This window comes from Mytilus galloprovincialis, chromosome 3 (assembly GCF_965363235.1).
Source record: "Mytilus galloprovincialis chromosome 3, xbMytGall1.hap1.1, whole genome shotgun sequence".
In the NCBI taxonomy this organism is placed as follows: domain Eukaryota; kingdom Metazoa; phylum Mollusca; class Bivalvia; order Mytilida; family Mytilidae; genus Mytilus; species Mytilus galloprovincialis.
This window is the reverse complement of record NC_134840.1, coordinates 58769782-58782486: the sequence shown is the minus strand read 5'-3', so window position 1 is coordinate 58782486 and position 12705 is coordinate 58769782. Positions and strand designations below refer to the sequence as shown.

Below are 12705 nucleotides of genomic sequence, written 5' to 3'. Positions count from 1 at the left end.
AGTAAATATTGCTTTTCGGACCGGTCCAATACGAAAAAAAGACCAGATTGGCCGATCGGACGTTCACCTCCGCTTTTAATGTTCTTTCGCCAAAGATTACTTAACTTTGTATGTGTCATCATGCATACCCGTTACAATAAAAATATGTGTGTTAGGTTTTCCATAAGAATAAACAGTTTTCAAATAGGTACGCGTAGTTAGGAATTTCTTTTTTCATTTTGGGAAATTTTTTTTACAAAGTTCTTTTCATAAATTATGCAACAATAAAAATGGCGTAACTAGCATCTGTGTGCGCCATGGTAGATAGTTATCAAAGGTTCCAGGTTTGTAATTAAATACGCCAGAAGCGTGTTTCGTCTAGTTAAGACTTAGAAGTTCAGTATTTTTGTGATTTTACTTTTTCCAAAAAGTTGTGACAAATACGGCCCAGGTTAACTGGTAGAAGAGAGTCGTCAAGTTGCTACTTATTACTTATTCGATACCTATTCATTATTCATTATTTGTTATTTTGTTCTTATTCATTTTGTGTTACATATTTCCAATTCCTTATTCGTTACTATTTAAACTTATTAAAAAAAAAATCTTCACACAATAAACTTGATTTTCATTTAAAATACATCTAGCATTGTCAATTAATATATATTAATACAGATAGCAAAATCAATTGTTTAAGAGGGTATTTAATTTGATTTAAATTGACAATGTACAAATTGTATTACCAATTCTTAAACATTCATTGCTTACAGCTAACTGCTATCGTGGACTAGTTCTATTGTTTATTCTGCTATCTATAAGATTACTATATTGGCTTCCAGCTTTATAGTAATACAAATTATTGATCAATTCCACAGGATTGCAATTGTTCTGCACCCTGTGCTTCATTGTTTCCTTGGTACATAGACGATCTGTGTGGAATTGTTCTGTGTCAATTTCATGTCGGTTTTCCATTGAAAAATTCTGTTAAACAGGATATTCAAATGTCTGAATCTTTATTCCATGATAGATATTGTAAATCAATTTACCCAGCTTACTGTTAATTTAACTAATGATATTTCTTGCCTTGTTTTCTGGTATAATGTTAACTGATAAGTACAGTGTCAGTAAAACAAATCAGAGAGTTCGTCTGTCAAGACAATTCAATGATGTTGAATTCGTTCACTGGGCTACATTTGTAAACAATTGACATTATTGTTCGCATCTGACATCAACAGGTAATCTAATGTTTTAATTTGGATAGTAAAGTTAATGTTAACACAAACTGAAAGAGAAAGTGAATATCAAAAACACATGTCTCGTTAGGATAACAATATAGTTGAGCACCTTTGAATTTAATATATTCATTACTGATAGTAATCAATTTCCCATTTATATCATGGCAAAACGAAAGCCATTTTTACGGGCTTACATTGTATGATAACATCATACAAATGAAGTCCACCAAAAGTGTTTTTGACCAATGCAGTTCACGTGGTAATGCAATAATCCAATAAACCGAAATCAATCAGATGTATCAAATGTTCATTCTAAAATCTTATTTTTCTTCAGTCATCCTGAAATCCAAAATTTCGGGTATTCGAAGGTAAATACTGAAGGAAGAACAATATTCAAAGAATGAGGCAAAGAAAGTTACCAATATTGACCAACTATGCGTCATCAATCCGCTTTAAGAATCATCATGTCGCCCTGATAAATCACACATCTTAGCCTTGGCGTTTTCAGTTTATTTTTGATTTATGAGTTTGACTGTCCCTTTGGTATCTTTCGTCCCTCTCTTATGACATACCTATATATCCAGTATGGTAAAGGATTCTTTTGATTTACATATAGAACGTGTCTGCACAGGTCATGTTAAAATTGTATGCATATTTATAACTTTATGTTTTACAGCGTATAGTAGCAAGTTGAAAAGCATTTTTTCTGTTTCTATGTTTTTAAACTGATATTCAACGAATTTAGAAAAAATAAATGTTCTAAAAGATTTGATAACACATGTGTTATCAAAAAACAGTTACGTCAGTAATTCAGCTCATTGAAAAACTGCCAAGATGAGCTAACATATGATAGTCGTAATTATTTAATAGTGAGATGACATAAACTCTAGAACATTTTTGACGAGTTGTCGATTTAGATAAATCTGTTATCCTATTGGCAAACATTCGACCAGAATATTTAGTTATGCAAAGGGTTTAATCTGTCTTATCATGATGTACTGCTGTGCATCCTTTTTATAACTAAAAAAAACGCTTTCAAAATAACATATATTCCTCTCAACAATAATTTGCGTATGTATAGCGTAGATGTGATGATCACCAAAAACATACAGCAACATACGTCAACAGTGAGGTCAGGCCAAGTACACAGTTTTCGTCTGCATTTGTCAGCGCCACTCAAAAGCTCTTTGAAATATGGAATACATTTCTTGACTCTCCAACGCTTACTTATCTATCTTTACCTTTATTTTCGTATTAGAAAAACGGGATTTTTATCGGATCGTACCCATACCCACAGCAGGCCTCCAAGGTGCACAGCCTCTAGTGGATTCAAATTTTGCTGCTTTTTGCATACCGGTATATGTTTTGGGTTCACAAAAATACCAAAATGAATCAAGTGCGCCGTTAAATTCATATTTGAGACCATTCTTTCATTTTTCCCGCCAAAATCGGTGTCAACAGTCGGTACCAAGACTATCCGTAAATATGTGCTAGTGGGATTGCAAAATTACAATACATGTATTCCAAATTAATTAGATTAAGCAAACTTTTCAACTTCACAGACTCATTCTACGAAACAATGTGCATATTTATAATCTGTTTTTTGTGAAAACCCAAAAGCTTTATCTCATCTTTTTAAGTGAATTTAAACATAAAACAATAATGTATAATGGTGATATTCAGGAAAAGCAATAAAAAACTTAAATATCTTATAACAACAATTATATTGACTTATCATGTTTCGATAGTGGACTATAATTGTTTCAATAGTTATCACTTATTTAAAGAAACCCCTATAGCTTTACATTTTTTATTTGAAGGTCTATAAAACAGTTTTAAATTATATTCAAACATTATATAAACAACCAATAGTAAACAAACTATTATATCAAATAACAGTTTTAGCATTGTACATTTAAGCAGTTGTCCTAAATCGTTTTAATAAATTTGAATTGCATACAATAATTGTCCTAACACAATTCATTTGAATAGGTATGTATATATGATGGCTATATTCCCTCATATTTACTTTGTTTCACTTGATAATATATTGTGCAATATGAAAATTATTTCGTAATATTTAGCTTTGAAAGAAACCTAGAATGAATAATCCCAAAAAGGGTTAAACAATGCATCAGTAGCTAATTTATTTCAATAATTTCGTTAATGAAATTGGATCTCTATGCTATCCATTACTTTAAATTAAAATGATATTTTTTTAATTCACTAAAAAATTCAAGTAGTTTCGGAAATTCAGAGAACGAGCTCTTCAGTATTCAATACACAGAAAATATTAAGTTCATAACATTTGTTTTCGATTCTTTAATGCACAATTTAGCATTATAAAATATTAGGAAATAAAATCAGGATTGAAATTTTGTATTGGCGCCAGAAAATCGTTTCGTTTACGGAAGACTCACCAGTGACGCTCGAAGTTTAAAAGGCAAAATAAAGTACGAAGATCATTGAGGACCAAAAATACATAAAAGTTTTGCCAAATACAGTTAAGATTATCCATTCCTGAGGTAGAAAAGCCTTAGTATTTAAAAAAAAATCTCAAAGTTTTGTGAACAGTTTATTTATAATTATGACCATATCAATGATAATTCATGTCACAACAGAAATCCTGATAACGGGAATGTTGATACCCTCGAGGAATAAAAACTCCACCATCAGTGGCATCGACCAATTGGTTGTAAATTCACTCATCATAGATACCATAATTGAAATTTTGTATTTGCTGCAGACGCGCCTTTAGTCTACAAAAGACTCATCAGTGACGCTCGAATAAAAAAAACAATTTTACTATAAAAAAATTACGTCAACAGCACATAAAGCGGCGATTACTATTTTGATGTAACAGTTGCAGGTAAAGTTGAAAGAAAGACACTTCAAATACTAAATTCAAGTTATATAAAAACAACTTTTAATGTTGACCTGGAAACTGAGAGAGCAGGAACTAAAACTGTTTTAAAAATGATAATAACTTGTGTACAGATACTCATAGAATGAGTGATCAAGCATCAATCGCCTTTCGCATCTTTTGAAGTTTATGTTAATGTTATTCCCTCAGTTTTTGCTTGTTACCATTATATATCTCTAGATTTGACCATCGGTAATCTACTGTTGCTTATTTTTAATGTATTTAGAAAATAGTATTGTTTTTATCTGTCCGGTCTTTCCTTGTTTATTGTTTTCGTTATACAGTATCGTATACTTTAGCATCGTTGGTTTCATTTACAAAATGAGTCTAGATTTTATAAGATAATTGGGAAAAAGATAAACCAACTTGAAACTAAACTTAGAGTATTTCATTATGAAGTTATCAAAATCTAAGTCGTGCATGGATTACGAGTTTTAACTACAGAGGCTTATAAAAAGCACCCTTACAGAAAGCATCAACTGATCAGTATTTTTTAATAGTCAGTTCCAAATGTTCATTAAAATACTTTCAATATCTTATGAAACAAGTTTTGCGGTTATTTAAAGTCATAGAACGAAGCATATTTTGCAAAAATCTTAGAAGCTTATCCTGTTATAAAATGTTATACACTACTTCAGTAGTCATCATTGTGTGATAATCTTACTCGATATAAATGGAAACAAAGAAGTTCAAAAAGACATAGAAAAAGCACATTAGCAAAAATGAAAGACAAGAACAAATCATTTTACAATTGCACAATGACATAATGACGGGATATACAAGTATAGAGTTACGTCATGTCATATGAATCAAAGAAATAGAAAAGGGCATATAGACAAACCACATTAGCAAAAATGAAAGACAAGAATACAAAAATTATCCTAGAACAATAGCACAATGACGGGGTGTATAAGAATAGAGCCACGTCATAGGTATTAAAGAAACACAAGAAAATTATCAATCCTAGAATAAAAATGAAGAGTCGAACGTGGTTCGAATTCAAACCACCTCAGCATAAAATCAGATGGCTGAGAACCACAGTTAAAGATATCTTTAAAATACTAAACGGACTATGTCCACCTAGTCTAAATGACCTTTAATTTTTTGTTGATGTATATGTTTTCATTGTCAATAAAAAGCTTTGGAAAGCCCTTGTTTTGTATATAATTAAAGCAGACTTTAATTAACATTTATCCTATCTTATCTTAAGCCCCTTGAAAAGAGTTAAGTAGACTTAACACTCGTCTGTCTTTCACAATCATAAGCCTGGTATCTTTGATTGTTGCTTATCGACAGATGTTTGGTATTGAAATATCTTTTCGACTGTCTTTCAATCAGAAAATTAACGACTTTTACTATAGTGATCCTCCCATTGAATTATGTTTTGTGGAAAACTTATTACAATTTTGCTCGATAACAACATACTGTTGGTGGCTACCCCTATTGATAAAAATTCAAATTATGTTGTCATATGTTCTTAACACATCATTTGGAATAGTTCGAAGACTTAGTGAGGGTTATCTGTTTTAAGGGAGTTCAACCAGGAACCCAAATATACGGCCCAGTAGAGGTGCTAAAATGTCTTCTGATTAAGTTAAGCTATTTCAATTGATATTTTATAGTGCGTATTTCTAAGTTGTGATGTTACACTATTGTTTCAGGCAAAGGTGCAGGTTGGTAATATTAAAACATTTAAACCCGCTGCATTTGTTTGTACCTCTCCTAAGTCAGAAACCTCATGTTAACACAAACATTCCCTATTCATTTAAGAAATGACTTCAAAACTAAGGTCCTAATTCCATAAGAAAAGGTAGAACTTAAAAGAAGTCAAATATTCTTTTGGTTTCCTTTTGGTTACATTGTACCTTTTACTCTGCATTCAAGCATCTTGTCTTTCAAAAGTTGTATGCCCACCTACGAAAGTATAGTGCAAGTTTCAGGTTTTAGTTTTTTGTCAAGGAAGTTTTTAATGATGTTGAGATCCAATCAACTTGAAACTTAGTACACATGTTCCTTATGATATTATATTCCTGATTTAAAGAACAAATGGGATCTTTTACCCTAATTTCAAGGTCCATTCAACATAGAAAATGATAGTGCGAGTGGGGCATCTGTGTACTATGGACACATACTTGTTTTGTTTTGTTGGAGAGCTCTTGATGTAGGTAAATACATTAAATTTTGGCAGCTATTGACACGAGATATAGAAAAAGGGAGGAAGTTGGTGAGAAAGAGTGTGATTATAATTTTGTTTGAAATACACATTATATATATCTTGTTTCATGTACAAATTCAAGTGTTCTTGCTTAAAAAGTGTTAATTCACTAGAGTATCATCGCTTAATATTTACAAGATATACTGCGTGGCAAGTGTTACGGACGGACATCATCATCTTAGTGCAGTGATCATTTTTATAATTCATACAACAAAAACAAGTGGTCGAAGAGCCTGAATTAAACTTTTAAATCTTCTGGATGACACATAATTTAAAAAAGGAAAAACAGTAGTATAATTGACTCTACAAAAATACAATTGCAAAAAAACAACAATTATGACAAAAAAACAAACGAACTCCACTAGATTTAATGCGGCTACTGACTTTGGATGTCAACATATATTTTTTAAGAAACAAACTAAACATGTGTTTGAGCTCTTAAACCCAGCCCTTACATGAGACAATGGCTCATGAATATTTTTTTTAATCAATTGGCAATGGCAATAAATACACACATAATAAACAAAATAACAATAGACACAAGTTATCTACCTTAAAATGTTCGACGTTATTGTTTAAAAGTACAATTTTTACCAGTTATAGTTCATGTTTTCCAGACATAAATGATAATGAGTTCACCTTAATTTTATATACTATTCTGGTTTTTATTTCAACCGTTTTTCCAATCAAAATGATGGTGTCTATAATGGTTATTTAAAATATCTGGTTTCTAGGTTAATGGACCAATTTAATCAACGATAAAGATGTGCATTTTGACTGGTACAGGTGTTTTTGAAGAGGTCATATCGAATATAGTAAGGGTTATTATGTAGTTTTTGATCCGCAAATCGATGGGAACTTCTTCTTAAATTGTTTGTTTTAGAAATATCTCTTCTTGAAAACTAAGTATAATGCCAATTAGACAACTCTCCACAAGCGACTAAAATGACACAGAAATTAACAACTATAGGTCACCGTACGACCTTCAACAATGAGAAAAGCCAATACAGTACAGTCAGCTATAAAAGACCCGGAAATGACAATGTAAAACATATTAAAAGAGAAAACTAACGGCCTTATCTATGTAGTTCATTTTGTGGTGTATAGAAAAAATAAAAATAAAAAAACGGAAAGTCCCTAATGAAAAGCAAAATCAAATGCTCAAACACATCAAATGAATGGATAACAACTGTGATATTCCTGACTTGGTACAGGCATTTCCTTATGTAAAAAATAATAAGTATAGTATTGTTTTACTTTTGTTGTTTTAATGGGTTTTTTTTCGTGGGGTTGTCAGTTTATCTCTTGTGAGTTACACTATCATTTTAGTATATTTAGCTTTTATTTAACTCGTATGGAATCTGAAAACTTAATAAAAATAAATTAAAACAACATTTAATACTTTGATCCCTTACAAAGCACTTTTCTGGATTAGTCTTCATCAGGACCATTAAAAACCGAAACAATTGAAGAGCTACTTGACCAACGAGTAACTAAAAATAGTCAAATCTATCGAGCTTGTATATGATAAACGTTTAAGCAATAAACAACAAATATTTTAACATTCTGACATCTTTGATGAGTTTAATGTACATAATGAAGATATAATCTAAATAATAATCTTTACAAGTGACATTTTTTTTATAAAATCAGTGTCAATCTACAACCTTTTATACAGTGTACACAGCAAATGAATATGTTTAAATAATAATAATAAAAAACAGTGTACCTACAACTTAAACATAAAATACCATGATAGTAAAAGGATCCAGCTTTGGATGTTCAAATATTTTGGCCTCGAGACTTTGATTGTCGAAATGCACATCTGGTGCATAACAAGAAGTACTGTATATGTTTTTAACACACACGACTCATTCAGAATTATTTTTCAATTTGGCATACAAAAAAAACATTTCTAACTAACTTATGATCATCTTTGACACCTACTGTAGTTATGCATACGCCAGTACAACGTTTTGTAAATTCATTGTGCAAAAAAGATATACTAGTTAACCAATATAAGAATCTGTGTCACAAAGGTTACCGACTTCAGATAAAACTTAACTTTTCATACTCAATACATAATTACACAATAATTATACCATTTATTTGGTAATCTACGACAGACAAACAAACCGAAAGATTCGCATATACTTCTTCTCGGGAAAGGGGAATATACATATTTTAAATCTAACCGTTGTTTTAAAAATAAAACCATGTGATTATATGATTCAAAGTGGTAGTTGTAACAAATCCCAGATATTGTTAGTTAAAAATAGTTAATTAATATTTCTAGTTTTGCTATATTTTCCATGCAGTTTTCATCATTTTTACAAATTCTTCATCTGTATCTATATTTGCTCCACTGTAGTAGTTTGTAAATTCTTCCTCGGTCACCTAAGTTATAAAAACATGAAGTCAAACAATGCAATATAGAAATTATGCTTTAATTATTACCAAAATTCTATAAATACATTGAAGCTCATATTTTCTATGTATTGTCAATGTACTGACATGTGTAGAGAATTATATCCTAATATTTTTGTGCGAAAAAAATACTCTACTACAAAAAATATGTGACCACAGAAAGTTATTTCAGCTCTTTGACTTTGTACTCACATTCGTTTTTAAAGGAAAACGATTTTATTGCCGTCCTTCTTAGGCCAAATTCAATCCATCCATTTTTTACACTTGAAAATAAAATAAAATTCTTAACTCATGAACTAAATGCGCTTTCGGAAATAGATATCTCCTCAATGTTAATCGCGGTCAAATTATTTGATTATGAAAAAAAAACCTCATATAAGCCTTTATGAGCTGATCAAAACAAGATAAGACCAAATGTACAGCAAAGGCAGGAAATGAATTAAGTCTATGCGTTAGGGAGCTAAATTCCTTGATTTTAGATTTTCCTCGATATTATTACATAATACTAATAATAAATTACTATTCCATTATGGTTAAAAACATGTATGTTCACAAGAAATCTTAATTGTAACCATTTCAAAATATGTTCTTTAACCTATACCAGCATAAGCTCCGTAAAAAGCTAAAGTGGTCGAAATTTTAGACATTTTTGGAGACAGAAAAATCATTCTTTCAAGTTCTCCAATTTACAAAATAAATATCATTGTTTCTGTATATTTATTGAGATTTAAAGAATGAAAATCCAAAAAAATATAAACTTTGAGGATCTGATCAAACCAAATAAAAACACAAAAATCAAAATATAAATCATCACTATCTGGGAAGACATAATCCTAATATCTAAATCTAGAGAACAGACTAATGGCCAGTTCCTTGTGAATTTATCTATCACTGAAGCCCAATGCCATTTCGAAAAGAGTTAAAATGTTAATTGATATTTAAAATATATCAGTTCATTTGTTTACTTTGGGGTTCTGTTAACACTATACGATTGGAGTATTTATATTTAACAGAATAGATAATATAAATCAAAACTATCTTAGTTGGTGCAAATAGATGCAGTTCAAATTATACCGAAAAAATCAAATATATACAATTTCAATTATGTAGCAAATGCTCAATTATATTTCATTAATAAATCTCGACCCATCAATTAGAACGAAATTAATCATACCTATCTTATTACAATTTCGCTCGATAACACCACTGTAATTTGCCCCAAAAATAATCTGATGGGACCTTATGTAAGAAAACGGACCGGATTTATAATGATAATTTGATTGTTTATTTTTTCATTTCCATCAAATACGTTATTTGAATGTTGTGTTTATACATGATTATTACATTTGTAAATCTAGATAAGCAGTGCCAATCTTTGTTATTATGTCTTATTGAATTATGGAAAAAAGTAAGTGGCACAATTCGTATCAAAAACACTTCTAAGAAGCTATGACTTGAGAAGGACCAGTAGTAGCTCTTATAAATGTAAATAAACTCAAGTATCCTTAACGACAAAATTATTTTCATTTATCTGTGTAGGATAAGTCGTATTTTTTTTCGAAAGTGATGATTTTCTAAAAAGTGTTTAATATTTCACAGAGGTATTTATCCCTTATAGATTTTATTAACTATGTATTTGCATTCAGGTATCGCACATCAAATTAATTCGTTCATTGGGTGTTAATTTGCGTTTTTTGATTGAGTTAAGCCTTCCAATTGATATTTTATAGTGTGTTTTCTATGTTGTGATGTTATACTATTGTTTCAGAAAAGGGAGAAGGTTTGGTACCATTAAAACGGTTTAATCCCGCTGCAAATGTTTGCATCTGTAATAAGTCGGAAATCTGATGTACAGTAGTTGTCGTCTGTCTATGTAGTTCATACGTCTTTCTCGTTTCTCGTTTTTATATATATTTGACCGTTGGTTTTCGCGTTTGAATGGTTTTACACTTGTAATTTTTGGGGCCCTTTATAGCTTGCTGTTTGTAATAAGCCAAGGCTCTGTGTTCAAGGCCGTGCTTTGACCTATAATGGTTTACTTTTATAAATCTTAATTTGATGGAGAGTTGTCTAATTGGCACTTATACCACATCTTCCTATATCTATCACCAGAGATAACCAGTATTGAAATTTTAGGGAGAAAAATACATACGAATAAAAGCAAAATTAGTTTTCTACCGTTCCATCTTTTACTCCTTGGTCAAACACATCAAGAAATGATCTGAGAATTTGGTCCTCTGTCATTTCTCCATTTATATATCTAGGGTGATGTTTAACACTGTAAACACCCCTTTAAATCTTCAAGAGTAATTACCCCGTCACCAGTTTTGTCAAACTTGGCAAATGCTTCTTTGATGATCGAGATCCTCGTCTGTGACATGGAAGGCTGGTATGTAAACAAATTTAAAAAGAAAAAAAAAGAAAAAATAAGAAAAGTAAAAATAAAGAACCGAATTTTCAAAATTGGATAAATCAATGAGTTGCTTTTTTGTTTTGATAGAATTCACGAATTTATAATGATGAATTGTTACGTCAAATTTAGAAAAAGACATCTAATTCGGTCGTCCTTGCTTTATTTGTTATTTATTTGTTGTTGTTGGCCTATGCCAGGGCGTTGTAGTTCTCTTTTATTTCTTTTTTTTTATTTTGTCATGCCGGGCACTTTTATAGCTTAATGTTATATATGGGTCTATTATCGACGGTCATACGATGATGCTTTGTAAGTTTTTAATCCGCATTTTTCATCGATGGTTGACATTTTTCTTATTGACCATCACATCAGATCTCCTTCTATCTATCTTAATGCGTTTAAAGAAATTTAGGCATGTTGAAATTCCACATGATCTATAAAAACAGAAGAACCCTTCGTACTCATTGTGAGTTCTATCTTTATAATAGTTACCCTTAGTGCTTCTAGGAACTCGTTAAATAGAATTCCATGTTGGCCATCTTTGTCAATGTAGCTAAACAACTCTTCTACTGAGCTTTCGGGAAAGCTAAGACCAAAGTCCTTTATGCCATTTCTGAATTCTTTAAGACTTAGCCAATTACTGTGATCGACGTCCATATTTCGGAAAGTTCTAGAAAAAAATTAATATGCAGGAAGACAAAAAAGCTATTGATATACTGTTCCATTATCTAAGTCAAATATCAAATCAAATTGGCTGCACTTTTCAATGTTTTGACGACTAAAATTTGCATATGTATCAAATACCCGTATTCATCAAAGGGGTATAAACAGCTTCGGCCTTTGTATTAGTTCGTCAATTCTTGTCGCTTAAGATCACCTGGCAGGTTGGAATATGTGACAACTAAACAATAGACACTATCTATAGAATGGCCTAGAGTTAGACAGGGATAACATCACAATTTATTTATACTTCGTCTAAAGAAGAAAGACGACAGATACCATAGAGACATTCAACCTCATAAGTCGAAAAAATTTACAACGCGTGTGGCCTTGGCAAAAATCAAATAAAGTCAACAGTAGTATACTGCTGTTCGAAATTCATAAATCAATTAAGAAAAAAAAAAAGCCGGGTTACAAACTAAGACTGAGGAAACACATCAAAAGTAAGAGAACTACGACACAACAGAAACACAACATTTAAATGTAACACACACAGAAAAGAACTATAATATAATAATTTCCTGACTCGGTACAGGACATTTCAAGAAAAAAATGATGGGTTGAACCTGGTTTTTTGGCATGCCAAACCTCCCGCTTTAATGGTAATGTTAAATATAACATTAAAATTACAACATTACATGACAGGACTACAATACAAATAAATGGGAGAAAATATAGGACAGAGAAACACACGAATAATAGCTAGCAAAAGGTACAAAAACCGTCGAAAAGGTAAACAACAGTATACAAAACAACACAGAAAAAACAAAAAACTGAAAACTAAACCTTAACCCAACAA

The 12705-nt window shown here is 30.9% G+C and overlaps 1 long non-coding RNA gene across 1 annotated transcript; it reads right to left on the bottom strand.

Moving 5' to 3' along the window:
* Positions 1 to 7903: 7903 nt before the first annotated feature.
* On the bottom strand, positions 7904 to 11815 carry LOC143068459 (uncharacterized). The gene is made up of 3 exons (XR_012976176.1): positions 11679 to 11815; positions 10955 to 11162; positions 7904 to 8746 (listed from the first exon to the last, which is right to left on the bottom strand). It is a non-coding gene; the product is annotated as an uncharacterized LOC143068459 (long non-coding RNA).
* Between the last annotated feature and the right edge of the window lie 890 nt (positions 11816 to 12705).